The 26,242-nt window shown below is 42.5% G+C and overlaps 1 long non-coding RNA gene across 1 annotated transcript; it reads right to left on the bottom strand.

The window, feature by feature from the left end:
• Positions 1-25,325, bottom strand: LOC140911990 (uncharacterized). The gene is made up of 4 exons (XR_012159195.1): positions 25,283-25,325; positions 11,509-11,555; positions 10,547-10,597; positions 1-269 (listed from the first exon to the last, which is right to left on the bottom strand). It is a non-coding gene; the product is annotated as an uncharacterized lncRNA (long non-coding RNA).
• Between the last annotated feature and the right edge of the window lie 917 nt (positions 25,326-26,242).

The following is a 26,242-nucleotide window of genomic DNA, read 5'->3' as shown; positions in this document are numbered from 1 at the left end:
TCTCTGAAGCATCTCCATGGTCATTAACATCCTTCCTGAATGATGGACACCAGAACTGAACACAGTTTTACATTAGTGGATGTAACAGTGCCAAATATAGAGGTAATATAACTTTCCTACTCCTATTTGAGATTCCCTTGTATAACAAAGGATCCCATTTAGCCCTTTTGGTCACAGCATTTCAGTGGGAACTCTTGCTCAGCTGATTATCCACCATGATCTCCAAGGCTTTTTCAGAGTCACTACTTCTCAGGATAGAATCCCCCATCCTGTATGTACAGAAACAAAGCCAAAGTAATCCCATTTATCCTTTTAAAATATTGACTCAACATTAGCTTTCTTCAGTCTTTGTGAACTTCCCCGGTCTTCCAAGAGTTATTGAAAATCAACATTACTGGTACAGCAAATTCCTCTGCCAACTTTTTTAAAACTCTTGAATACTAGTTATCCAGACCTGCTTATTTAGAAATAGCTAACGTTAGTAGCTGCTGTTTAATATCCCCCTGAGTTACTATTGGAATGGAAAGGTTTCAGAGTAACAGCCGTGTTAGTCTGTATTCGCAAAAAGAAAAGGAGTACTTGTGGCACCTTAGAGACTAACCAATTTATTTGGAATGGAATGGAAAATGTTTCATTGTCATCATATGATATCACTACATCATCTGGCTTTTCCCCAGATGAAGAACACTTCTGCCTTTTTTGCATTCTTATTGACAATTTTATCATTTCCAACTAGTGGTGGGCAAATATCATCATTAGAATTCTTTTTGTTCCTAATATACCTACCAAACTCCTTATTTTTTCTTAATTCTGCTGGTAATAGAGTCCTTCTTGTGTCCTTTTGCTTCCCTTAACAGTTTTCTATGATCCCTTCTCATTTATATTTATTATTATCACCTTCCACGTTCTTCCATTTCTTCTATATACACAGACTCCCCAGATGAGAAGCCTGGACCTGGAAGTTGTCATAAGCCTCCTTGATGTACAAATTCTGCAGAAGTTTTTTTTTAAATATTTTTTTATTGGACATAAGGAAATTATGGGGCTTTCTAGGAGTAGCTTATGTTGCCTGGTGGGATGTGAACTGCTCCCAGACATTTAAAACTTTGGTATTGAAATTGCACAGATGGGTCAAAGCCTTGATTAATTTTTAAGTTAAACAAGTGTAAGCAGAGTCAGGATGAGCTCCACCCTGACGTCTGGTGGTGAGTTGTGGCAAATTGTGGAAAAGAACTTCAGGGGCTGATCTCATTTGCATAGGCACACTCACCCCACCTAGCAAGAGCCCATAACTGTCCAAATGGTCACTTTGGCTGCTGTGGGATCCCCAGTTTCTCTGTTATTGGGGCAGGAAGAATAAATTGTTATTATCCTGATTATGTGAATCAAGGACAGTGGAACTGTACTTGGCCTTTTGTTATGATGGGGGGACTCGCCATCAAGTAAGTAGCACTCGCTAAGCAAGGGACATAGGTTCCAAAACTCAGTGACTTGAGAGAGGCTGGGGATAGGTATTAAGACTTGATGGTATAGGCCTCCTGGTGAGGGCCTTACATGCTAATTGCATTTCTGCCTTTCTCCACTGTGGAATATCAGAGCTAATTTTGATTCCATTAGGAGTCTAGTTGCAGGCTGCTGAGCTGAATTCACTTTGGGCCAATGGTGCACCAGTACTGAGGGTCCCCTACTACAAGCTGAAATCACAAAAGCGCTAAACTTACTAAGAGCTGAAATCACTGAGTGTTGTGTTAAGTAGTGGGGGAGCCTGAAGATATATTGCGGAGAAGTTTGCGGGACGGCTGGCAGAGTGGAGCTATTTGTGGGACGGCTGGTGGAGCAGAGCAGAGAGAGGTGGAGCGGAGCGGTGGGGGCAATCGGCTTTAGACCACATAAGGTGCCCCTTAAACCACCATCCCCATCTCCACCCAGGTTGGGAGGTAAAACTCTGCAGATAAACTTTTGAACTCTGGTGCTGCACTGACCAGGGACAGAGACTTTTGGGTTGTTGGACTTTTGGGACTTTGGGTGACTTTGCGTTGCTGGGCTCAAGAACCCAAGGGAAAGGGCATGCCCCAGTTTGCTTGGGGTGGGTTTTATTTGCTAATGGGTTGTGTTATGAATCCTGTTGGTGGTGTTTCCCCACCATAATGCCACATTTATCTCTGTTTTTAAAAGACTTTTGCTACACTCAGACTCTGTGTTTGTGAGAGGGGAAGTATTGCCTCTTGGAGGTGCCCAGCGGGGTGGTATATATTTGTCCCAGGTCACTGGGTGGGGGCTCAAGCCAGTTTTTCATTGTGTTATTGGAATGGAACCCCAAGATACTGAACCCAGCCCTTGCTGCCAACTCCGACGGGCAGAAGGGTTACACAAGAGGGAGAGCAATCCTCACAGGTAAAATTTCATGTTTGGTCATATTCCTATCCTAACTGTAGACAAGAAATGTCTAAAACTAAATATAAAATATGAATATCAGCCCCTGTGTATCCTAATCAGCATTAGTAAGACCAGTTCTATTATGCAAAGCTGTATGAATCATTGTCAAGCCACTAATGGGAACTGCATTTGCCTGCAATTATACTGCATTAGTAGTATCCACGGCTCAAAACAGTTTACCCAAGTAATAACTTAAGGACTGATTCTGCGAAATATACTCGAGAGTAATAACTTTGGTTTCAACTGGATTACTCATGGAGTAAGATACTACCCACCAAGATAAATGGGCAGCAGGATCAGGCCTTCAATTCCACTTATTTGAACTGTTTTCATCACATAAGTTACTATAGTTTATAAGTCAAATTCTCTTTTACTGTAGAAGTGAAGTTTATAATTGGAAAGTAAGGAGCCAGAATTGGGGCAGCCATGTGTAATAGCAAATTTGCTTAAATGAATGACCTTTTCAAATTAGTCTGTAATACTTAATCCCTTAAAAATCTTTAAACAGGTGAGGAGTTATCGTTGGCGTTGGGTTTGGTTGATTGTATTAGGAATATGAGAGTACATCATGTGCTCACTATTGCAAACTTTTGAGTGAGAAGGCCTCGGCTAATTTGAATCACATTATATCAATGGTGTTATATTGATATTCACCATCTGAAGATCTGGCCAAGCTATTTTAATTCTTGTTTCCTAAAATGGGTGAGTATAATTAACTTTATTGTGCTACATCCCCTTGTAGAGAGAAGATGTTCAAAATGCCACTGCTACAGCCAGCACAATCTGCTAGTTGTTACGATGATGACACTCAGTAATTGCTCTGTTATCATGGGGAGAGATGACAAGATGAAAAATGTCTTATCTCAATAATTTCAGGCAGCTGAAATTATTGCAATATGCTATCATTAGGGCTATTATGGGAGACCACCCAGACACTGCCATGGGTATGGAATGCAGCTGCCCACCTCCTAAGTAGGGTGAGGTGCCAGACATCTGGAACAACCAATTTCTTCACTCTTGGTTGGCTACTTATTCACTTACGGTGCAATACAATGCATTTTATGTTAATTATATTTAAAATTCTAAATAGACTAGAACCCACTTACCCAAGAAACAACTCCTCCCCTGCTCAATCCCATCAAGCCTAGTCTTACACTTTCTGAGACTGACAGCACGGAGATTTCAGATGAAGATTCCTACTTTTGGAACTTGTCCCTGTTGTAGCAGGTCAGCACCTGAATTTGAGGAACTGCAAGTCCCATGGTAATTTCCATCTAATTAGGCCATTCCTTTAATTACACTTACACTTTGTCTATCTTTTTCATCCTTTGTCTTGGACAAAAAAGGGACCAGGATGAAAAGTGGCTGCCTCAGACCTTACCTGCATAAAACAAAGTTAATGTTGATCCACAGAAGAACATGTCAAGGAACTGAGAGAATCTGTCGACATCTATCCTTTGCTTGTCAAGATGTTGTGAAACCTTGGTGTCCTATTGGATTTGACGGTGTTTCTGGATCCTTAGATGACAGCAGTAGCCAAAAATGCTTCTTCCCATCTATGCAGAGCAAGAGATTCTGCCTTTTACTGTCAGATGAGGACTTAGAACCACTCTTTAATAAGTCTAAACTGGACTACTGTACTGTGCTGAATTTAGGGCTGACGGTGAAGGCTACCTTGAAATCCCAGCTGGTGCAGAAGGCAGTGGCTCACCACCTAAGCAGGACAGACTTATAAGAACAGATCACACACATTTTTTATACTATCTGCTGATATCTGTGCAGTTCCTGATACATGTCTACAAAGCATTTTATGGGCTCTGGCACAGTTACCTCAGTTACTGCCACTGACTCTGTACATTGGTGTGGTAGTTTTGTTCAGCTACGTCCTCTGGCTAAGAGATCCTAGTGTGCCTTGTGAGGTAGAGGGAGAGAGCTCAGTGGAGAGCCCCTAGCTCTTTCATGGGATATATTATCTTGTATACTGCTTAAAGCTTCAGATGGCATCATATGGCTGGCTACAGAAACAACATGGTATCAAGACATCTGCACAGTCAGTCAGTCTTATAGGATTGCATTAACCCACTGTGTTATTTAATAGCACAACAGTATTGTATTTTGGCTGCTGCATTTCACTCTGCAAAACTGATAGTGTTTGCTAGGCAAGTTTCAGAGTAACAGCCGTGTTAGTCTGTATTCGCAAAAAGAAAAGGAGAACTTGTGGCACCTTAGAGACTAATCAATTTATTTGAGCATAAGCTTTCGTGAGCTACACCTCACTTCATCGGATGCATACTGTGGAAAATACAGAAGATGTTTTTATACACACAAATCATGAAAAAATGGGTGTTTATCACTACAAAAGGTTTTCTCTCCCCTCACCCCACTCTCCTGCTGGTAATAGCTTATGTAAAGTGATCACTCTCCTTACAATGTGTACGATAATCAAGGTGGGCCATTTCCAGCACAAATCCAGGGTTTAACAAAAACGTCTGAGGAACGGGAGGGAAGGGGGTGTTAGGAAAACAAGGGGAAGTAGGTTACCTTGCATAATGACTTACAAGAAGCTTACAAGAAGTGGAAGGTTGGACATATGACCAGGGAAGAGTATAAAAATATTGCTCGGGCATGTAGGAATGGTATCAGGAGGGCCAAATCGCACCTGGAGCTGCAGCTAGCCAGAGATGTCAAGAGTAACAAGAAGGGTTTCTTCAGGTATGTTGGCAACAAGAAGAAAGCCAAGGAATGTGTGGGCCCCTTACTGAATGAGGGAGGCAACCTAGTGACAGAGGATGTGGAAAAAGCTAATGTACTCAATGCTTTTTTTGCCTCTGTTTTCACTAACAAGGTCAGCTCCCAGACTGCTGCGCTGGGCATCACAAAATGCGGAAGAGATGGCCAGCCCTCTGTGGAGATAGAGGCGGTTAGGGACTATTTAGAAAAGCTGGACGTGCACAAGTCCATGGGGCCGGACGAGTTGCATCCGAGAGTGCTGAAGGAATTGGCGGCTGTGATTGCAGAGCCACTGGCCATTATCTTTGAAAACTCGTGGCAAACCGGGGAAGTCCCGGATGACTGGAAAAAGGCTAATGTAGTGCCAATCTTTAAAAAAGGGAAGAAGGAAGATCCTGGGAACTACAGGCCAGTCAGCCTCACCTCAGTCCCTGGAAAAATCATGGAGCAGGTCCTCAAAGAATCAATCCTGAAGCACTTGCATGAGAGGAAAGTGATCAGAAACAGCCAGCATGGATTCACCAAGGGAAGGTCATGCCTGACTAATCTAATCGCCTTTTATGATGAGATTACTGGTTCTGTGGATGAAGGGAAAGCAGTGGATGTATTGTTTCTTGACTTTAGCAAAGCTTTTGACACGGTCTCCCATAGTATTCTTGTCAGCAAGTTAAGGAAGTATGGGCTGGATGAATGCACAATAAGGTGGGTAGAAAGCTGGCTAGATTGTCGGGCTCAACGGGTAGTGATCAATGGCTCCATGTCTAGTTGGCAGCCGGTATCAAGTGGAGTGCCCCAAGGGTCGGTCCTGGGGCCGGTTTTATTCAATATCTTCATAAATGATCTGGAGGATGGTGTGGATAGCACTCTCAGCAAATTTGCGGATGATACTAAACTGGGAGGAGTGGTAGATACGCTGGAGGGGAGGGATAGGATACAGAAGGACCTAGACCAATTGGAAGATTGGGCCAAAAGGAATCTGATGAGGTTCAATAAGGATAAGTGCAGGGTCCTGCACTTAGGACGGAAGAACCCAATGCACAGCTACAGACTAGGGACCGAATGGCTAGGCAGCAGTTCTGCAGAAAAGGACCTAGGGGTGACAGTGGACGAGAAGCTGGATATGAGTCAGCAGTGTGCCCTTGTTGCCAAGAAGGCCAATGGCATTTTGGGATGTATAAGTAGGGGCATAGCGAGCAGATCGAGGGACGTGATCGTTCCCCTCTATTCGACATTGGTGAGGCCTCATCTGGAGTACTGTGTCCAGTTTTGGGCCCCACAATTCAAGAAGGATGTGGATAAATTGGAGAGAGTCCAGCGAAGGGCAACAAAAATGATTAAGGTACTGGAACACATGAGTTATGAGGAGAGGCTGAGGGAGCTGGGATTGTTTAGTCTGCAGAAGAGAAGAATGAGGGGGGATTTGATAGCTGCTTTCAACTACCTGAAAGGGGGTTCCAAAGAGGATGGCTCTAGACTGTTCTCAATGGTAGCAGATGACAGAACGAGGAGTAATGGTCTCAAGTTGCAGTAGGGGCGGTTTAGATTGGATATTAGGAAAAACTTTTTCACTAGGAGGGTGGTGAAACACTGGAATGCGTTACCTAGGGAGGTGGTAGAATCTCCTTCCTTAGAGGTTTTTAAGGTCAGGCTTGACAAAGCCCTGGCTGGGATGATTCAACTGGGAATTGGTCCTGCTTCGAGCAGGGGGTTGGACTAGATGACCTTCTGGGGTCCCTTCCAACCCTGATATTCTATGATTCTATGACTTAGCCACTCCCAGTCTCTATTCAAGCCTAAGTTAATTGTATCCAATTTGCAAATGAATTCCGATTCAGCAGTCTCTCGCTGGAGTCTGTATTTAAAGTTTTTCTGTTGTAATATCGCAACTTTCATGTCTGTAATCGCATGACCAGAGAGAATGAAGTGTTCTCTGACTGGTTTATGAATGTTATAATTCTTGACATCTGATTTGTGTCCATTTATTCTTTTACGTAGAAACTGTCCAGTTTGAACAATGTACATGGCAGAGGGGCGTTGCTGGCACATGATGGCATATATCACATTGGTGGATGTGCAGGTGAACGAGCCTCTGATAGTGTGGCTGATGTTATTAGGCCCTGTGATGGTGTCCCCCATCCTGGCCACTATGGATGTAGAAGCCCTCTACACCAACATTCCACACAAAGATGGACTACAAGCCGTCAAGAACACTATCCCCGATAATGTCACGGCTAACCTGGTGGCTGAACTTTGTGACTTTGTCCTTACCCATAACTATTTTACATTTGGGGACAATGTATACCTTCAAATCAGCGGCACTGCTATGGGTACCCGCATGGCCCCACAGTATGCCAACATTTTTATGGCTGACTTAGAACAACGCTTCCTCAGCTCTTGTCCCCTATTGCCCCTACTCTACTTGCGCTATATTGATGACATCTTCATCATCTGGACCCATGGAAAAGAAGCCCTTGAGGAATTCCACCATGATTTCAACAATTTCCATCCCACCATCAACCTCAGCCTGGTCCAGTCCACACAAGAGATCCACTTCCTGGACACTACAGTGCTAATAAACAATGGTCACATAAACACCACCCTATACCGGAAACCTACTGACCGCTATTCCTACCTACATGCCTCCAGCTTTCACCCTGACCACACCACACGATCCATTGTCTACAGCCAAGCTCTGCGATACAACCACATTTGCTCCAACCCCTCAGACAGAGACAAACACCTACAAGATCTCTATCAAGCATTCTTACAACTACAATACCCACCTGCGGAAGTGAAGAAACAGATTGATAGAGCCAGAAGAGTTCCCAGAAGTCACCTACTACAGGACAGGCCTAACAAAGAAAATAACAGAACGCCACTAGCCGTCACCTTCAGCCCCCAACTAAAACCCCTCCAATGCATTATCAAGGATCTACAACCTATCCGGAAGGATGACCCAACACTCTCACAAATCTTGGGAGACAGGCCAGTCCGTTCCTATAGACAGCCCCCCCAACCTAAAGCGAATACTCACCAGCAACCACACACCACACAACAGAACCACTAACCCAGGAACCTATCCTTGCAACAAAGCCCATTGCCAACTGTGCCCACATACCTATTCAGGGGACACGATCACAGGGCCTAATAACATCAGCCACACTATCAGAGGCTCGTTCACCTGCACATCCACCAATGTGATATATGCCATCATATACCAGCAATGCCCCTCTGCCATATACATTGGTCAAACTGGACAGTCTCTACATAAAAGAATAAATGGACACAAATCAGATGTCAAGAATTATAACATTCATAAACCAGTCAGAGAACACTTCAATCTCTCTGGTCATGCGATTACAGACATGAAAGTTGCGATATTACAACAGAACAACTTCCAGCAGGAGAGTGGGGTGGGGGGAGAGAAAACCTTTTGTAGTGATAAACACCCATTTTTTCATGATTTGTGTGTATAAAAACATCTTCTGTATTTTCCACAGTATGCATCCGATGAAGTGAGCTGTAGCTCACGAAAGCTCATGCTCAAATAAATTGGTTAGTCTCTAAGGTGCCACAAGTACTCCTTTTCTTTTTGCTAGGCAAGTATATGTAATACTTTGGTAAAACACTTTAAGGTACCTTGACTAAGAAAAGTGGTAGATACATTCTAACTGTATTGCATTATGTAACTTTGCAGCAGACTATAACTGTATTTAAAAATGTTGAGCAAATCGTTTATAAATATTATAACAAAGGGGATGAGACACTACCTATTTCTTATATTAATTTCAGCTGCAGTGTTTCTCTTTGTTGAGCTAGGACAAAGGTTATTAGCAGTGTCCTCTAATCTGAGGTTTGACATTCTATTCCAGGAACCTTTACACAGAAGGCTGCACCAGTTGGTCTGTTTCCTTGTTTTACAATTTGGAACTATTCCCTGCTATTTATTGCAGAGGGGTCATGATTGGTGCAGAACTGAACTTACATTAATTGTGCATACTAGCAGTCACTACACTGCAGATTTACATAGTAAGACTTCAGGGGACTGTGAGTGGTTATAGTTTGTAGAGTCCTTTGAGAATATAACACTTTGGAAATAGGACTTTCTGTGAGTAATGGTTCCACAATCTGGATCATACTACAACTAAATGCCCTGGTGCAGAGGGGTGCAAGTGGAGTTTAGCCCTAAAAAAAGCACATGAGAACAGGCTTGCAAACCCAGAAAAACTCACAAATTGAAGGGTCGAGGCTGCAGCCAAACCCAATGGGAATTCCCGGTGAAGCCAATCGGATTTGAGGCTGAGTGAAGGTTGAAAGGTAGGACCCACAAAAGGGGGGGGGGAAGGTGTAAATGTAGGGTTCAAGGCTTCAGCCACACCAAGTCCAAACTCCGGTTGAAGTGAGAGGCAGTAATGTATATTAAAGAAGAGTATGGGTTTAGGAGTCCCCCAGGACCAACAATCTCATTACTGTTCATGTTTGACATGCTATGTCCAGGAGAGCAAAATATCCAATTTTGATGTTTGAAGGTATGCACCAGTATCTCAATATTAGTGTAACTGTCACTATGATCTTACTTCATAATGTAACTGTTTCCCATTTATGTTTGTTCCTGCAGAGATCATAAAATGGGGTGTATTTCCAGCAAGACTATGCTCAAATATATTTGTTAGTCTGTAAGGTGCCACAAGTACTCCTTTTCTTTTTTCATCAGGACTCACACATTTTTTTCAAGGTGGCTAACTCAATTAGGGGGAGAAGTTCCATCCCAAAGAATGTGATTTTTAAACCAAGAATGATTTGCACCATTTCATTCTGATAAGTTACATAAGTGTCTCTTCTTTGTACTTTTCCAAACAATGACCCAAAACATTCAGCATCAACAGTCTCCATAGTAAGATCATATCTTACACCAGTCCTGGCTTCGCTTAACTGACCCATTGCTGAAAAAAGTCACCAGTGATAGGTCACTTGGAATAGATGCTGAATATAGTTTAACTGCTAGCGTACATGGGACAAAACTATTTTCAGTGCTGTTACAGACAATATTATTGAGTGTTGCTAGGGTCCAGTTAGGGTGCAGTTGGTAGGATTGTAATTTCAGGCACAGTAATTTCAGGGAGCAGAAAGGCAGCTGCCAGTGGGGAAGAACTAGAAGGGAGCAATCTTTGGCAACAAGAAGCAGGTGAGAAATATGGCTGTGAGTAGGGGCATGTTTGGGCACTTTAAGAAGGCTTAAGGGAGAATTAAACAGATGAAGAGGATCTTATTTTCCTCAGAGGAGAGAGAGGGAGCAAACTGGGGTGGGGAAGGGAGTAAGACTGTTTTTGATGGGAAGAGAAAGAAGAGGAACAGAGGTATAAGAGAGAAGTTTACTTACCTACAGTGCCTCATTAAATTCTTCAGGCTAGGTGTTCTCATCCTTAGTGCTCTGATTATTAAGTAGGATAGAAAATAGGTTAACTGCTGATATTTTGGACCTCCATCCACACTGGTGGTATTACAAAGGATGTCACTTCTCAGAAAGAAGACCTCTTCCAGCAGTGCCACTCTGGAAACTTTATTTTCAAATGCCTTTTTACAGTTTATGCATGGTGATAAAGACTTTTTACCTTGTGAACTTTCACATTATTGCATTGATTAAAATGGATTCTGCTGTCCTTTAAGGAGAGAGTTTCAGCCATCACACTTAATTTCTGACCTTTGAGGGTTTAACTCACACTCCACTTAGCACCATTACACCATTGGCTATGAATGTCTGTTCACATTAGTACCTATATGCATATTATGGATCCACAATGTTAGATGTCTAGGCAACATCAGAATACAAAAGGAGCTACTGAGCATGTGCAGTACTTGCTTTTTTAAATCACTGGGGAGAGTCCTACATCACTTAAGCATGTGCAGTACCATTTAAGTAGATTGGGTGGAATATAAATAACAAAGGAAAATTTGGCCCTGTGATACTTCTGTTACAATTGGTAGTCTCTAGTAAATGAAACATTGCATACTAAATCTGAAACAATGTTCAAGGTACAGCCACCTAAACAAAATCTTAAACCAGTAAATTTAGACATTTTTTACAATCCTATTCATTTAAAATTAGACAAATATTTCAGAATGTGTTTTAAAAAATCACTCTCAGACTAAAATCACATTTCAAGTTTCAGCCAGCAGTGATTTTTTTACGGCCAAATTACAAACCCCAGAATTTAGGGATTTATATAATAGAAATGCTGACAACCCCTTAACTATAATAGGAAGAGCAGACGCTGCTATAATGTAAAAAGAACTATTATCCAGTAGAAGGTTGAATATATAAATCATTGTTATGAAAAATACCTTTCTCCTTAGTTATATTCAATCTGCAAATCATGAACTCGTTCTTCCTAGCAAAAAATAGACAGGATTAGAAATTTTTTTTTCATGATTCTCATCATTCTACATCTGTACTGAGTCTTCTTTTCAATCATCCAATCATTTCCTTTGTGATTGCTCACCTTCATGTTTCCTATATTTTGTTAGGCTAAAATGTAATGTGCTCGAAGTTTATATTGGAAATCCCATGAAGCTAGTTGGTTCAGAACCTAGCTTTCATCTTAAATGGGCAAAGCAAAAAGGCAGCAGAAAATGGAGACCAAAGAGAAGAGAAAAAGCCATTTATATTTCTGAAGTGGCTAATGTTGTAAGACTTGCTCTGGAAGAGAATACCTCTCTCTTCAGATAAGTACTGGCAGCTGTGCCATCTGCAGTATAAGATACCTGCTTCTGAAATATACGGCTGATCTTATTTTTTAATGGTGTGATATCTGTTGCAGGTTTACTTATATATGATAAAATATACTTTGTTCCGCTGGATTCATTCTGCTTTATTTACTCTGCTTTGCAGCTCACCTAGTGTACTGCTGTCAAACTGTGACTAATGGGTTTTTGGGAGTCAACTGGTCAGTAAATCTTTCCTTTCTGAAGCTCGCCTGGCTTTGTTGAGCTGTTTGGTCATTATATTAACCAATTGAATTAGAATTGTGTTTTGTTTGATGGATAATTCTCTGTCATATAAACAAAAATTACAGCAGCAGCCGGCAACAAATTAGACTGAAGAGTGGGGTTGGGGGTGGAGGGAAGCTTAATTTATTTTGTGTTCCTCCCATGAATATAAGCCTTAGATTTCCAAGTATTACCTGAGAAATACGATAAAAAATTCTACCTGTTCGTATGAGCAGTAATTATATATTCTGTGTAAGGAGAAAACATTCTGCTGTACAGTGATGAAGACTGTTAGTTGTTTCATCATGTTCTGCAGCATTGATCCTCCTGACTGCACACAGTACTAATAAAACAAGTTAATGGAGTTTATTCTGTCACAAACACTACAATTTCAAAGAGCTGATTGTGGTCTGTGGGAAATCAGTGTCTAACAGCCTCTTAAAGATGTACAGTAGCTTTAATATGTTATCCTATGAAAGCTATACATTTAAACCCAGTAATCTGATATGTAACATCGCTTGAAAGGAGAAAGAAACATCAACAAACCATACACTAGCTAAATCACAGAGCTTCTTATCACACACATATTTTGCCACTATGAGAGTTCCTCTGTTTCCAATCTTTATAAATTCTCCAAATGAAAGTTTGTTGGAAAGTCAAAGTAGCAAGAACACAGAAATTAAAAATTCACATATTATAAGATGCATTTAAACTAAATTGTACTGTTTAATAAGGAACTTGCAGCTTGGATTGATGATGATAGGGGTGTATGAACCAAATGCTATTTCCCATGCACTGAAATGGCATGTTGTTCCTGCTAAAATATGAGGCTGAATATAAGATTCAATGGTAATCAGACTAAATTAATAACAGCCCTTTAACAAACCTTCATTTCTTCAAGACTCCTGATAATCCTGGTAAGTAAATATTGAGAGGATGTACTATCTCAGAAAATGGATTTCAATTGTTACATGAAGACTGTGTTATTTGTTCACCTAATCAATAGAATTTTCTAATTTAAAATATTCTTTAATAGACTTGAAGGTTTACTAAAGGATAATATGTCCTCCCACCCATTCAGTCTAATTGCCATTAAAGTCTGAGGCAGAAAAAAGAGATGCTTAGTTGTTCACTAAAGCTAAGGATCAAAGAAATGCATTTGCATTATGAAACACTACTATTTTACTTCAATATCTCTGTATATAAAACTAATCTATTTGGCTCTTGGCATACTAATTAGGGATAGGCACATTTAGTTCAGGTTAATCTCAGACACACTTAAAATTTGTGAGATTGAAATTTCCAGCCACGGCCAAATCTTGAGGGATTTGTGCTCAGTATAAAAATGAAGTGCATTCAAAACCATCTGAAGGGAGAGGGTAGTATTAGGGGCTGCCCTAATCCATAAAGTCAGGGATCTAATGAAGTAAAGATAACTGGAAGTAGTTTACAGCTGCACCTTACTCATCATTGCCACAGTCTCCTTTCCTGTTTACAATATTTTCTATGCTTCAGTGATAAAAGAAGGATAAAAGGGAGATGGTGACGGTTATGGGAATAAAGAATATAGATTGTTAAACATATAGACCTGGTTATTAAAAACAGACCATTGGCTTAGGGGAATGTTTAGAGCTGTGGTACTCAACCTTTTCCATACCAGGACCCCACGCACATACTCTCAGAGGTCTACCCAGCTTTCCCCATTTGCAGCAAACATATTGAGAACCTGTCATTTACAGCTTATATAATTTAAAATACCTTTAGTGAGGCATATGTCTCTGGTTTTGTGTGTTCCAAATGTTCTCTTTCTGTATTGTTTTCAAGGTTAAGGGACCTTTGTAAAGAGATGTAGCCAGAAGAGTTATTAGCCTCTTTCTTTATTTCCATTATTTCATGTTGCATGATGTAAAATCTACTTTTTTGGAGGGGGTAGGAAGTGTTTTCAGTGCATTCGAGTAATGATGCTTTAAAACACTATTTTTTTCCAAAAGTTTTAAAAGTCCTTAAGGAACATTAAGTCATTAATTTTTCAAGGTAATTTAATGCTTAGAGCCTCTGAAGGGTCCCCTGTCCATAATACTAATTACTAGTACTTTCAGTTATTGTATTGTGCCTGTGTCAATCTGCCACAGTTATATTTAACCTGCAAATTATATAAATCCATTCTCACTGACTAAAATAGACTGAGGTTGGTTTCAATGTTTCTTGTGTGTGTCTGATTATCTTATACCACTGATTAAGAGCCCTAAATTACCACCAGTAGATCACTGGGATTTAGGGAAATTCTGCTGTCAGATTCATTAGTGTAAATCCTGAATAAATCCATTGAAGTGTATCTTGAATGAGATTGAAAGAAAAAGGATGGTATAGTTTTAGGGTGCTAACCTAGGCCTTGGATTCAATTATTCAATTCCCTATAACGTGACAGACTTCCTATGTGAACTTGAGAAAGTCTCTTAGGGTCAGATTTTTAAAAACTATTTAGGTACCTAACTCTATTCTATTGATTTCCACTGAAGTCAATGGGAATTAGGTACCTAAATACCTTTAAAAATCTGGCCCTTAGCCTTTCTTTGCCTCAGTTTCCCATCTATAAAGTGGGAAGTATTCTTATTCCCTACCTCACAGCAGTGTCAAGAGGAGAAATATATTAAAGATTGTGAGGTGCTCACATTCTTCTTTGATAGGGGCAATCTAAGTACCTTAGATAGATAGGGTTTGAGTCTACAATTCAGACTTGCAGTGTTGCATGTGTGAATATAAAGTAACGAATCAGACAGCATATGGAGGGGAGTCCAGTTCTGCACTAATGAAAGGGGTGCTGCATGGACACCAGGTTACTCCTGCCTTGCATGATAGTATCTGGTTAATATGGTGAAAAATGCATTTTAACTCATTATCTATCAGATGTTTCCATTGTCCATCTGCACCCTGCCCATATTCACCCTGTGCTCTTATGAGTAATGGAACAGATGTGCAAGTGACTTGATGCTTCTGATTAGTAGAGTAGAGTAATTCCAAGGCCTTGATTTGGACAGCACTTAGGCATAGGCTTAACTTTAAGCTTGCACTTATGTGCTGTTGACTTTAATAGAACTTAAGCATATGCTTAAAGTTAAGCATGTGCTTGAGTGCTGCACTTCACAGTGATGCTTTCCTGAATTGGGGCCCTACTGCCTAGCCTTTCTTCTGCCCATGCACACCCCACTTCACTTTGTGCCTCACCTAATACTTGCACTGGAACTGGACAACACTGGGCACATCTACACCGCAATATAAAACCTGCAGCACTGAGTCCCAGAGCCCAGATCAATTGACCTGGGCTCACAGGGCTAAAAATTACAGTGTAAGCATTTCAGCTCAGGCTGGAACCTGGTCTCTGAGATCTACCCCCGACACAGAGTTTCAGAAATTAGGCTCCAGCCCACACCTCAGTGTTTACACTGTAATTTTTAGTCCCACAGTCCAAGCCCCCCCAAACCCCAGTCAGCTGATCTTTTATTGCAGTATAGAGGTAACCATTGTGGCCTCTGCTGTGCCTCACACATGGACTTGCTGGAGCTTTATTCTGCTTTTGAAATATAAAAGGATCATGATATATATGTCCTTCTTCTTGCACTGTGGGATATACATTCTCTGGGTCTTTATTCACGGATATATGCTGTACTACTGTATACGGCCAATAACTTGTGCACTGCTCACCTTTTTAAGCAGTGGAATAGTTCAATCTCTTATTTTAAATTAAAAACTTCAAGTGTGTCACATCATGCAGATGCTACACTAGTGTTTGCTTGGGTGCAGTTTTGATTGCATTTATGTTGTTTACTATCACTTCTCTTCCGGCCTGCGATGCTAGAGAATGAGGCAATCCCGTGAGACCAGCAATCTGAGTGTGAGTTTTAGTAGTGAAAAAAGTGTGCAAAATTAAATAAATAATATCTTACATTTAGGTAGCACTATGATTGGGTCTCAGGTCCAGCACAAGCAGCACAAACCACCAGAAGCCTCTGCTAAATAAAGAGGAAAAGCAAAGAAAAATACCAAACCTCCTTCTGAGAAAGGCCTGCACTTTGCAAGACCCTTTGTTAGCAATTCAGTAGCTGCTTTTGCTATAGTGTCAGACTTCCAGGGGAAATCTCTGTCTTGACTTCCCTGAAGTGTGCAAGGAACTCCCCTGGGTACCTGCTTCCCTCAGAGCCCTCCTGTCCTAGGCTGATGCCACCTTATTATCCTAGGGGAACTAGGGCAGTGGTACACCAGAGATGTGAGGGGCCCTTTGGGACCTCAATAGCTTTATACCTGCCAACACACCCCTTCTCTCTCTCTCTCTTTCTTTCTCTCTCTCTCTCTCTCAATTTGCTTACCCACTACTGAAATCTTCTCAGGGGGAATGTGCCGGTTAGTTAACAATACATGGCAGCAGATGACAACAGATTAAGGCAAATGGGCTATCAAATTGAATCTGCAGGGGCAAGAAGGTGTACAAAATACAACTCCTCCATCAAAATTCGGCCAGCCCATCTGGGCTAAAACCTCTACTCTTGCAAATAGCGTGATGAAATTAAAACACTGTAGGCAGCAATGCCAGATACAAGTTTTTCTAATCCCTCCAGTCAGGAATTTACCGAGAAGTGTTGACTGTATGCACATCAGCCAATTTATTGAGGCTGCAGCCCTGGGGAGCCTAGCGTGAGTTGTAATGCATTATGCTGCACTACTCCATGGCACTAGTACGAAATGTACACAACACCAAAGTCCATTTTAAAAGCCTGTTTCTAAGGGGATGAATCACATTTCATGCATAAAACTCCAATCATAAAACATACAGTCATCTTAATAGTTGAAAGAATCTCATCTTTCTGAAAAGTGAGCATTGTTTATGTCTCACCTCCGAGAGCCTCCCTACATCCAGTGTCAGGCTCATCAAGTTGTAATTAAAGACAGTAAAAAGATGAGAGAACTGAGTCAATAAAGCTGCACCAATTTGCATCAGCTGAGGATTTCGGCCAAGAGATAGAAAGAGATGGAGAATCAATGATGGTGAGAGATACAGGAAAGTGGCTCAAATGGGCTGAACTAACACTAGTAGTTAGGAGACTGCCAAGGGCAGAAAGGAGGCTGGCACTAGATGAGAGGAGGCAGTTGGGAGGATAGTTGTTGGGAGGGAGGATCCATTAGACAGGCCCCTAAGGTTGGTGATTTTGAATGAGACGTTAAGAATGAATGGGCAGCGAATGGAGAAGCATGAGGGTGCAGATGAGATAGTCACATTTTGTAGTATGCATGAGTAGGTTGGCAGGATCATTCCACTAATGCTGGAGTCAGGGAAAGGTCACAGAGGAGGGATTTGTAATAGTTATGGTAAAAGGATTTGGCATATTCAGACTATCACACACAGGCAATATTACTGAGGTGGTGGTGGTAGGCAGACAAGAAACGGAAGGGGGAAAAGGAGAGGATCAAAGGTGACACTGAGGTCACCAACAGTTAGGGCAAATGAAAGCAGAGCCAAAGAGCAGAGAGTGTGGTGTCTGACCAACACATGTTATGAAAGTATATACATGTAATATTTACAGCTAATCATTTTTTTCCAGAAAACATTTTAGACTCCTGGAGGAGGAAGAAAAGAAAGTTGTATGTAATTTTATAATTACAATAAAAGGACATGATAGAAGTCTCATAGACAAGCAGCTGACAATAAAATAATCGCTACAAGTAAAACAAATGGATTAAACAGGGTTCAGACAAGTAAATGTAGCATGTGAAGTCAGTATGACAAAGGGTAAAAGGATAGCACAGGCAGCGTTTGTGTTAAAATGTACTTTCTACAGCAAATCTATAAATTTTAATTTAAGGTAAGAGCTCCCTAGGCATGTGGGTCAATTAATTTCCATCAGCAGAAAACGTGTTCAAAGAAGGCTCCCTCAGGCTCACCAAACTGCCATTTGTAGGCAGAATTCATTAAAGGCTTTGCCATCCCCAGTTAAAATAGAATGGAAAAGCAAATATCCAGTTCACTAGCTAACACGCACAAGCCAGCCAAGCGCCAGCTGCTGCTACTTCATTACCATGGAAAACCACCCAGTTACGTAGGTGGTTACACACTTAGCCATGCCCACTGATGTAGACATGCACACTTCCTGATTTAAGAATCTATTTATATTGCACGGGCGCTAAGCAGCATTTTGAATCTAGGGTGACCAGACTGCAGGTGTGAAAAATCGGGATGGGGGTGGGGGGTAATAGGAGCCTATATAAGAAAATGACCCAAAAATCATGACTGTCTCTATAAAATCAGAACATCTGGTCACCCTATTTGAAACCGTCATAGCTCTAATGCAACATCAGAATGCTTCAAACCTTACAAAAGGCACCACAGCAATCATTCCAGGCTGGGTTTGAACTTCCAAGGTTCAGTCCTTGTGAGTTATTAATATCAGTATTATGAAATGGTGGTCAGAACAGGACCCAGTTTGGGTCATAACTCAAAAATGACTTAGTGCAAATGACTCGAATATTAATACTGGACAGTGGCCACACAGAAAATTTTAGTATGAAAGGAGAATTCTATGGAGGGATTTGATGCCCTCATAGAGGAAATAAAAGGGCCTGGAAGTTGCTTTCAGACCACTCGACTATTCATTTGCCCACTGCACTTTCCGTAGTTCCTGAAGTAGCTGGTCATTTGAGCCACACAGGTGGGGAAGCCATCACTTGCACATCCAGGGGAACTGCAGGCAATGGAAACCTCTCTGGCAAAACACTAGTGGCAAGAGGGCAGAGTTATCGGGGAGAACAGGGCCAGAGAAAGTGGGAGTCAGTGGAAGTAGAAGCGAGAGGCAGAAGTCCCAGGTGTTGGGAGAGTGGTAGTGAGAAGGGTAAAGCCACCAGAGGTCATGGGATAGCATGTGTTGGGATGGAAACTTTGGGGCTGAGGCAAAGGGGTCAGGACATGAGAAGAGGGGACTTGAAAGCTGTGTGTGTTTAAGGGACATGGGGAAATGTTGAATTTGTGTTTTGGAGCCCATTGGAATATCCTATGCTGGCAGCAACTGTTGGTAAGTGCTGATGTTTAATGGGGACTACTGACACAAGAATCATTATCAGACACATTTTGCTTTACAGACAAAAATATTGGCAAAAATGCCCATTAAGGATTTGAGTTTTACAATTCATTTGAGCTTTACAGACAAAAAAGAGACCACCTATAAAAATGCCTGAGAACAACCTTGTGTACTTTCCTTTACAAAAGGAAAAACATCTGCCGAGTAGATGAATTAGAAGATGAGGCACCAGGGACTAGAGTTTAACTAAAACCATTGATCTTTACAAATTACAGTAGCTTGACAATTGGAATCCATCAAAGGCCAATAGTACAGTGCTGAAAAATCATTTTTCTCTTTTCACTTCTTTCCTTTTCTCTCTCCTCCCCCCGTTTCTGTTCCTTCTCATCCATTTTATGGCAGTGGTGTTAAATGCTAAGGAGATCATTCCTGGTCTTAGCCCAGTCAGCTTTTCTGGCATGATTAATTCTAGAGTGGAACAAACTTCATGGGTTAAATGAGATTAACCCGACAGGGTAGATTTGTAGAGGTTGACACTAGGCTGTCCACTGATAGTTCACCTTTCTGGGCTTGATTCATTTGCGTTGCTAGAAAATCCCAGCTAGTTTTCTAAACTTTATGGTGATGTCTGCCAACTTTCTAACCACACAAAACTGAACACCCTTGCCTCGCCCATTCTCCGAGGCCCTGACCTGCTCACTCCATCCCCCCGCCCTCCCTTGCTCACTTTCCCTCACCCTCACGCACTTTCTCATTTTCATCTGGTTAGGTAGGGTCCCTTTTCAAATGGGTGGTCCGGTTGAAAACCAGACACCTGGCAATCCTAGGTTATATCTGTATTGTGGTGACAAAATGAAGATGGGAGTGTGGCCTGTTGCTGCTCCTAGGAGATTTTGGGGAATGAGCACCAGACCATAGTAGTGAGTGCATGTGGCAGGGGAGTCAGGTCACCTGTGATGCCCTAACGGTATCAAAGATAAGTTGGTGACATCTTGAGGGATCAGGTAGAAAGGGATCTGAGCTGTAAGTGTCTAAGGGTATGTCTGTACTGTAGCTGGGAGCAAGCCTCCCTCCCCAGGTAGATAGACTCATGCTAACTTTGCTGGAGTTGCATGCTAAAAATTGCAGTGTGGACCTTGCAGCACAGATTCAAGCTAGCCACCTAAGCTCAGACCCAAGGTGGGCTTGAAAACATGAGCTGCTGCCCATGCCACAATGTCCATGTGGCTATTTTTAGGACACTTCTGCAAGCTGAGCCAGCTCACGTCTCTGTACCTGGGCTGGGAAGCTCACTCCAAGCTGCAGCGTAAACATACCCTAAGAGTTTGGCAGTATAAATAGTATCATCCTCGGTACAATGGAGGTAGTGGGCCTCAGTTGTTGGCTCACAGGATTGGCTAGAGCAAAAGCAAAATCTGATTTTGTTTGGGTTCGAGGTTCTTTCACACATCCCTAATTAATTCCACTGTGAGAGAGACAGCCTGATTTTCCATAGAAAACTGATGAGTTAAATGTGACCAGTGATATGTATCCAATTTTCCATCCTCTGGGCCAAATTCTTGGCTATGCTATGCAGCTTTACTGTGCTCTGCAGTGCACAACTGTCCTAAAACTAGCCTGCCCATCCACTCAAGGTTTCCACTTCCCATCTTCCATTCAAGTTAGAGTCCAAGATGTGACCTATGTGGGGGCAGATTATTCCACATTTACTTACACCTTCTCATGCCTCTTGTTCTGGCCACTGTCAGAGACATGTTAGACCTGGGTTCTTATTCAGGATGGCAGTTCTAGCTATATTTTGCCTTCCTAGGGTGATCTTTGGATGGCTTAGAGCTGCTGTGGTAGCTCATGTGTCACTCTTACCAACTCCAGTGCAGGGAATATGAACAGGATACCCTTACACCTCTGTGACCCTCAGCTGCCAGAACAGCCCCTGGTGGCCATTGGCATTTAGAGCAATTGAGGGTTGAGGAGGGCACCTTTGCATACAGCCCTTCCTGAGCTTACCCAAGCATTTAAACGAGTGTATGTTCATGAACCTTCTCTATCCCAAAGTATATATTATAGTTTAATGCCAAAGAGAAACCAGGCATGACAAATGCTGTGAGAAGTACTGATTATCTTCCTAATCTGGGAGGTGTAGAGAATTTTCTATTGTACTGTTAGCCTCCAAGCTGGGAAATAGCTGTATCATCTTCCGTCTTATGGAGCTAAATCCTGACACAGTTTTTCCTCACTCTTTATGGAAGTCAGTGGAAGTGTTCCTTGAATAAGGACTCGGTAAGGACTTCCAATGTGGGCTCATGTAGAGCGAAGGATTATTATTTTTGTATGGGGGAAAGATCTGCTATTTTTTAAATGTCTTCATAATGGAAACCGCTTATAAAGTGAAATCATTTGGAAAACTGTGGGTTTCTTTCTTGCTTGCTTTCTTGCTTTCAAAAAAAGGTCTATGTTGGATCAACTAAACCAGTTGCAAGTGATGTCAATTATACTCTCCAAAAGCAACCAGTGGCTTAAGAATATAAAGAAATAAACTTTTTAAAAGATCACTAGCTAGATTTTGTTGTCAGGGAAGAGTATAAAAATATTGCTCGGGCATGTAGGAATGAAATTAGGAGGGCCAAATTGCACCTGGAGCTGCAGCTAGCGAGAGATGTTAAGAGTAACAAGAAGGGTTTCTTCAGGTATGTTGGCAACAAGAAGAAAGCCAAGGAAAGTGTGGGCCCCTTAATGAATGAGGGAGGCAACCTAGTGACAGAGGATGTGGAAAAAGCTCATGTACTCAATGCTTTTTTTGCCTCTGTCTTCACGAACAAGGTCAGCTCCCAGACTGCTGCGCTGGGCATCACAACATGGGGAATAGATGGCCAGCCCTCTATGGAGAAAGCGGTGGTTAGGGACTATTTAGAAAAGCTGGACGTGCACAAGTCCATGGGGCCAGACGAGTTGCATCCAAGAGTGCTAAAGGAACTGGCGGCTGTGATTGCAGAGCCATTGGCCATTATCTTTGAAAACTCGTGGCGAACGGAGGAAGTCCCGGATGACTGGAAAAAGGCTAATGTAGTGCCAATCTTTAAAAAAGGGAAGAAGGAGGATCCTGGGAACTACAGGCCAGTGAGCCTCACTTCAGTCCCTGGAAAAATCATGGAGCAGGTCCTCAAAGAATCAATCCTGAAGCACTTACATGAGAGGAAAGTGATCAGGAACAATCAGCATGGATTCACCAAGGGAAGGTCATGCCTGACTAATCTAATCACCTTCTATGATGAGATTACTGGTTCTGTGGATGAAGGGAAAGCAGTGGATGTATTGTATCTTGACTTTAGCAAAGCTTTTGACACGGTCTCCCACAGTATTCTTGTCAGCAAGTTAAAGAAGTATGGGCTGGATGAATGCACTATAAGGTGGGTAGAAAGCTGGCTAGATTGTCGGGCTCAACGGGTAGTGATCAATGGCTCCATGTCTAGTTGGCACCCGGTGTCAAGTGGAGTGCCCCAGGGGTCGGTCCTGGGGCCGGTTTTGTTCAATATCTTCATAAATGATCTGGAGGATGGTGTGGATTGCACTCTCAGCAAATTTGCGGATGATACTAAACTGGGAGGAGTGGTAGACACGCTGGAGGGCAGGGATAGGATACAGAGGGACCTAGACAAATTGGAGGATTGGGCCAAAAGAAATCTGATGAGGTTCAATAAGCATAAGTGCAGAACCCAATGCACAGCTACAGACTAGGGACTGAATGGCTAGGCAGCAGTTCTGCGGAAAAGGACTTAGGGATGACAGTGGATGAGAAGCTAGATATGAGTCAGCAGTGTGCCCTTGTTGCCAAGAAGGCCAATGGCATTTTGGGATGTATAAGTAGGGGCATAGCGAGCAGATCGAGGGACGTGATCGTCCCCCTCTATTCGACATTGGTGAGGCCTCATCTGGAGTACTGTGTCCAGTTTTGGGCCCCACACTAAAAGAAGGATATGGATAAATTGGAGAGAGTCCAGCGAAGGGCAACAAAAATGATTAGGGGTCTGGAACACATGACTTATGAGGAGAGGCTGAGGGAACTGGGATTGTTTAGTCTGCAGAAGAGAAGAATGAGGGAGGATTTGATAGCTGCTTTCAACTACCTGAGAGGTAGTTCCAGAGAGGATGGTTCTAGACTATTCTCAGTGGTGGAAGAGGACAGGACAAGGAGTAATGGTCTCAAGTTGCAGTGGGGGAGATTTAGGTTGGATATTAGGAAAAACTTTTTCACTAGGAGGGTGGTGAAACACTGGAATGCGTTGCCTAGGGAGGTGGTGGAATCTCCTTCCTTAGAAGTTTTTAAGGTCAGGCTTGACAAAGCCTTGGCTGGGATGATTTAATTGGGGATGGGTCCTGCTTTTGAGCAGGGGGTTGGTCTAGATGACCTCCTGAGGTCCCTTCCAACCCTGATATTCTATGATTCTATGATTCTATGATATGACCTCTGGCTCCTTGTACAGCTGTTTTGGAGAATACATCATAAAAGTATGGCAGCTCTTCTGTCCAGATGAAAACACAGGATGCATCAATGCCAATGCATGGCCAGTCAGATCCAAAGCATTCATCTTTCCCTTCTTCCGTATCTCTCATCTATCAGAAAAGATTCCTTAGTGCATAATGGGCCCAATCCTATGCACACTGGAGTAAACGTCAAAACTCTCATTGACTCCAAAGAGGGCAGGATCAAGTGCTATGCTTCTTTTCCCCTCTGAATTTGCCAGATACTTTATTTTTTGTACCAGTTTTTTTCTATCATGTAATAGTTTCCCTCTCAGTCTTCCATGGTGTAGCTGGTACAACATGGGGGGAGAAAGAGGGCAAGGGTACCTTTTATTTTTAGGAGCTGACACACATTACTCCAAGGTAATGGAATACCATGAGGTGTGCTCTTGCATATTACTTCCTTTCCTAATTAAATTGAATGTAATAGTGAGAGCAGGTTGACATTGTTAAAGTAAATGATCCAGTGCTTTAGTAATGAAGACAAATCCAGAGTCAAGTTTATTGTTTTAATTTTAATCTTGAACATGAACACTATTGAGTAGGTTGTTCCAAAATATCCTACAGTGCACTTCCCTTATGAACTAGAAACTAGCATGCTGCATACACCATCATTTATAATATGTTGATTTATGGATTGAACTGGTTTATTTATATGTGGTTGGAATTTATAGTGAGCATTTATTGAATTTTCATTATAACAGCCCATCATTGACAGGAACCCCAGGTGTGGGACAAAGGGGAAGGGGATTGCTGGAGACTAAAAAGATGATTCAATTATGCCCCATAAAACCATATAAAGGCACTCAGGTAGGATGCTATGCAGGATGCTAGGCTTATGCAGAGCTCTTCTTCAGATCTGGGCAATATATTCAGAGGGTATGTTTACACTTCAGTAAAACACCTGTGGCATAGTTGATATTGGGACATTTAGTGCACTGGACGAGGTATACATGTTATGATAGCCATGTGCAGGAGCCATGGATCTTAGAAGGTGTGTTGTGGCACTGAAGCATATGGCTACGGATTTTGCATCTGTTGTTGCCAGTGCAGTAACTGTCCCAATAACAACAAAGTGGGTGAAACCAGACAATCGCTACACTCTCAGGTGAACTCATACAAGAAAATGATAAATGACAAAAAGATTCCGCAAAGCCATCACTCTATATCTGACATATCAGTCCTCATCCTCTGCACAACACCTTTCAAAGATGAGCCCGGGAGCTTAAATTCATAACTTTGCTTGATACTGAAATTCATGGTCTTAATAAAGACACCGGACTTACATCTTATTACAATAATCTATAACTCAGTTTACCCCCCTTGCTGTCCTATGGCTACAAGGATGTTAATGGGCCACTTCACCTGGAATGGTCCCTTAGTTTAGCGTATGTAGTTAGCACGTATTCTATTTATTTGATCTTGTATTGAGCTGTGACATTCTGAGAACCTTTCCCAGACTGGTGGAAGAGCTCTGTGTAACTCAAAAGACTGTCTCTCATGCCAACCAAAGTTGGTCCAATGAAAGATACTACCTCACCCACCTTGGGTCTCCAGTGTGCTGGAACTGACACGGCTACACCACCACTGCATATAAAAAAAAATAAAGTCAAACAATAAATACTAAAGCATGATGTCAGATTTTAGTCTGTAGATAAAAGCCAATTTTCAATGACAAAGTAGTCAGAGTTTCTCCCTGCAGCCAGGGCAGTCCCTAAGGGGGTTGCGAGGCCCGGGACATAGGCACCGAGTTTCTATCTGCTGGGGGGTGCTCCCCCTGGCTCTACCCAGGCCCTGCCCCCAGTCCACCCCTTCCCCCAAGGCCCCACCCTTCCCACCCCTGCTCTGCCCCACCCTGCCTCTTCCCCACCCAGTTCCACCCCCTTCCTGAGCGCACTGCACCCTAGCTCCTTGCCCCTCCCCCCCAACGCCTCCAGACAAGACACCGAAAACAGCTGATCAACTGTAGGCGCTGGGAGGAGGAGGGAGAGGTGCTGATTGGCGGGGCCCGCTGGCGGGCAGGAGGCACTGGGGGAGGTTTTGGTGGGGGGGGCTCCCTCTCATCTACTGTCCGCCCCACGCCTCACCTCCCCACCTGCCTCCTCACAAAGCACTGGGCCCCGCAAAGTGCAGGGCCCGGGGTTGTCCCCTCGATTTGCTGTACCCTAGGAACTGCTCTGCCTGCAGCTGTGCTCTCTAAGTTTTACTCTTCATTTAAGAAAAAAAATTAAATCTAAGGCTATGTTTACACTACAGACCTTACAGTAGCAGAGCTGTCCCACTACAGCTGCACCGTTGTAAGGTCTCTAGTGTAGCCGCTCTATGCTGGCGGGAGAGAGCTCTACTGCTGACATAATTAACAACCCCTAACAAAGGATGGTATCTATGTCAGCGGGAGATGCTCTCCCACTGATATGGCGCTGTCCACACTGGTGCTTTTGTCAGTGAAGCTTATTTGGTCAGGGAGGTGGTTTTCTTCAAACCCCTGACCGACAAATGTTTTG

Source organism: Lepidochelys kempii, chromosome 1 (assembly GCF_965140265.1).
Source record: "Lepidochelys kempii isolate rLepKem1 chromosome 1, rLepKem1.hap2, whole genome shotgun sequence".
In the NCBI taxonomy this organism is placed as follows: domain Eukaryota; kingdom Metazoa; phylum Chordata; order Testudines; family Cheloniidae; genus Lepidochelys; species Lepidochelys kempii.
This window is presented reverse-complemented; position numbering and strand designations above follow the sequence as displayed.